The following is a 4,055-nucleotide window of genomic DNA, read 5'->3' as shown; positions in this document are numbered from 1 at the left end:
TGGTCGTGGTATTGCACCGGGCGACCCAGCCCATTCGTGCACCCAACAAATATTGTTGAAGCAGGATCTACCACTGTAAAATATTGTATTTAAAAGAACAAAACATAAGCAAGTGACTTTCATATATAGTGGAATATATGAAACAATGCCTTATATTAAGACAATACCATTTGCAGCATTTGTACTGAATACATGACCGCTCCTTGTTAAATATAAACAGTGTATGCAAGCAGTTGTTCTAACAATATAACATGTATTTAGACACAGTCGATCTAACTTGTGTATGCAAAGGAAGTAGACATTACTATTACAACTCGATCGATTTTCTCTAATGAATTATTTCTCGAAAATAATTCTGAGGTTGTATTAATTGTTTTCTTTATTTTAGAGGATTATAAAATGTTTTAATTTTTTTTCTATTTAAGCCTCGAAGACGATAATATTAAAATGTTTGTGTTAATTTAATATTATTTTATTTAATTGGCTATATTCTTGTCTAGGAATTACAAAAAAAAATATTATCATTTACAAGGAGATTCAACTTCATATTTTAAAATATCGTAAAAACAATCCAAAGGCAAAGAACATTAAAGTTTTATTTGAGTAAATTAATGAAAAGCTATTAAGAATAAAATATTTATTTCATACTTTACGCTCTTTAATCGACTCACAAGATATCGATGTAATTCGAGTTTGTTTCGAGAATCAATGGTAGGGGTCTCGTAGTGCAGTAAGCTCGGCTCTGTTTATTTTAAGCGTCGGAAACGTGATAGGATTGTTTTGTATTCAGAACTGTTTCAACTCGAATTTGATTTATATATGTTATTAAATAAAGATAACATTTTCAAAATTTACATCTCTTTTACATAATACAATATGTATGACATATCTCTCGTAACATAACATATACATAGCACTAGTGTAGCATTAGGAATGAAAAAGTAAAAAAGAAAGAAAAGGAAAACAGAAGAGAATAGAAAAAACCGTTTAGAAATGCGTTTGTCTTGAGATACAACCATTCAGAACGTAAAAGGTGACAACTATCCCTCCGTAACAGCGTCAGCTCTTTCCGTTTACTCTCTTTTTCTCTTATTTAGATTTAATCTAAAATTATAAATCCTAGTAATATTGAATGCGAGTTTAGCGGCACGTGCCAAGCCCGCAGTCAGCCTCGGCACGCGAAGCGCATGATATTAACTGCTTAATTAGAAACGAAGTCACACGCCGAGCGGATTAAGTTGTATTTCCAATTAAACTGCAATTCATTGTTACTTTTGACTATTATTGTAGAATTAACATAATATGGTATTTGTGCCACTTACTAATATTATAAATACGAACTACTGGATGGATGGATGGATGTTTGTTAGAAGGTATCTCCAGAACGGAAACATCACTGAAAGGTTTAAATACAAAACATAGTTTGGAAGAACACATAGGCTACAAATTAAGTTACTATTTTAATTCCGCGTGGTCGGAGTCGCGGGCGACAGCTAGTAAGTATATGATTTGTTGTATTGGTGAATATATTTTATATTGGCAAGTACTCGCTCCAGTGGCGCAATCGGTTAGCGCACGGTACTTATAAGACAGTCGCTGTAAGCTATGCCGGGGTTGTGAGTTCGAGCCTCACCTGGAGCAACATGTTTTTTATCCTTTGATAATGTTATAAGTTGCAAACAACAAAACCTTAAAGTTAAACAGTGGTTACAATAAGCTTACTTTAATAATAAATAAATATACATACATATATTCTAAAAGGCCCGATGTACACTGCTAAAGGGCTTTAAAGTTTTATCATATTTCAAAGCCTACACTTTCTAACAGTTTATTATTACGAAGGATAACAAGAGTCCTTAGATAGGACAACATACTACCTTCAAAATGTGAGGATGAGGATAATGGCCCAAGTTATTTAGTAAATCTTTTTAAACTTAAGTGTACTAGTGTATACACTTGCCGTGCGTGTGTATACTGTATATAATACCAAATAAAGTGTTGAATTACTAAGTAACAAATACATTAACTGACACATAATACTTCCTGTCAAAATAGTCTGCTTTTCACAGCTTATTTGGAAACTGTGAAACTGCTGCGACAACTTTATTTGACAAATTATTTCAAAATAGTTTTAACAGGACTTACTTGAATATTGTGAAACAAGCTCATAGTGATATTTCAACAAAAATGACAATATCAAATGAAAAAATAATGAACTATAATATCATTGAAGAATATGGAGTAATATGAACTCTCTTATAATGGACTTCGGACGTCAAACGGAACACATAATAAATGTTATAATTCACAATATATTACTAAAAATCTCATAACATACTAAGCTATCCTATAGCAGGCGCCATCATTTTCCCTGGTCAGTAATAATGGATAACGTTTATCTCCTAAAATCTGGCTTTTGACGCGTTCAAAAGGCTTTTGTGTCCTGTAATAGATTATTACAGATTCCCAGTACCATCATTGTGAGTTACGCTTTAAGTTACTGTTACAAATTGATAAAATGAGATAAATTTTCTGTTAGTGGGACTTTCTTTGGAACACACAGAGTTATACAATAAGTCTATCTGAGTCTGTCACATTATATTGCTGTATTCATTTTAAATCAAAAATTAAATGAAAATGAACATCTTTATTCAAGCACAATCTCAATTATCTTGTTAAGGAAAAATGTCGGATTAACTACAGTAACTTCGACAGTGTTACTTAAAATTTTGTAACACATAACTTTTTTTGTGAACTTGAGTTAAAATTGTCCAAAGTGTGATATCATTTACGATATATAACTTTGCATTTAATTATAATTAATTGCATTTAAGGGACTGCATAATAAATAGTCTCGAAATCCTACACCATTGTGATTGTCACAAAATTTATCACCAATATTTTCAGTAATAAAAAGAAGATATAACATTCAAGATGTTTAAATAATTGTCTTTCCATTTTTATATATCAATTGTCAAAGATATTCAAAAATTTTAATCAACCGTCGAGTAATCTGCGAAGATTAGCAGATGAAGGGAAAAGTTATAATCCTTTCTAAATTACTTTTTCAACAATAAATGGTCGCAGCTTGTCGATCGGGCGCAAACTTATTGCAAATTAAAACGCTTAAATTAACAAAGAAATGCTTGGGTTTCATTGTTTATTTTTTTAAGAATTTTTAACCTGCATTTAACCAGTTCCAGATTTGATGGAGGAGATGCATAAGAAGGTTAAATATTCTCTTTTTATCCTTCATCGATTGAGGGTAGGCAACGTATCTGCCATTGCGAATGTCTATGGACAGCGATCACTTCGCCATTTCGGCGAATTCATATGGCCGCTTGCTCGTTTGCCACTTTGTAATATAAAAAAGTAATTAATAAGCAAGCAAGTATTTATGCAACTTATATAATGTTATTTCACATTTTATAAAAAATAATCTTAAATACAATTCCTTGTTGCTACTATAATTTTGATACTAATCAAATCAGCTTCTTTGAAATACTAATGAAGTTGTATTTTCATAAATCTTTTGATTTGCTGAGAATTGTCGCGTTTGGCTTCTCGCCAGTGCTAGCGATTCAAAGTTAAATGATTCCGAGGAATTCTCTTTTGAGTAAATTGAAATTAAACTATATTTCTTATCGCTTTTATATTAATTAAAGTTATATGAAAATAGTCGAAATTTAACTAACTAATATAACATCAATGTTGAGCTGAAAATATGCTGATCTTTCTAAAACAAAATCTTTAAAAAAAATCAATCAAAACATCACTTGACTAAATTTAAATGGTTTATTTACGAACTGTAACCTGGTTTTCTGCTAACTTCTTTTTTCTTTCAGTGTCAAAATGGTCATAGCACTTTTAAATGGCACATAAAATTACAAAACAAGTATTAAATCCTAGTCGTAAATAAAATAATAAAAGTGTAACAACACAAATCCTCGCCGGCACTACATTTAGCTAATAAAAAATATTTTATTCAGAGTTCACTTCGCAATGCTATCTAATGAAATTTCCCGCGTCTGAATTAGGCCGGAGGTGGACCCTTT

At 31.2% G+C, this 4,055-nt stretch overlaps 1 non-coding gene across 1 annotated transcript; it reads left to right on the top strand.

Moving 5' to 3' along the window:
• Positions 1–1,549: 1,549 nt before the first annotated feature.
• Trnai-uau lies at positions 1,550–1,641 on the top strand. Its single transcript is given in 2 exon segments — positions 1,550–1,587; positions 1,606–1,641. It is a non-coding gene; the product is annotated as a tRNA-Ile (tRNA).
• The last annotated feature ends 2,414 nt before the right edge of the window (positions 1,642–4,055 follow it).

This window comes from Papilio machaon, chromosome 8, assembly GCF_912999745.1.
Source record: "Papilio machaon chromosome 8, ilPapMach1.1, whole genome shotgun sequence".
Lineage (NCBI taxonomy): Eukaryota > Metazoa > Arthropoda > Insecta > Lepidoptera > Papilionidae > Papilio > Papilio machaon.
Note: the sequence above shows the minus strand (reverse complement) of the source record. Positions and strands in the feature narration are given on the sequence as shown.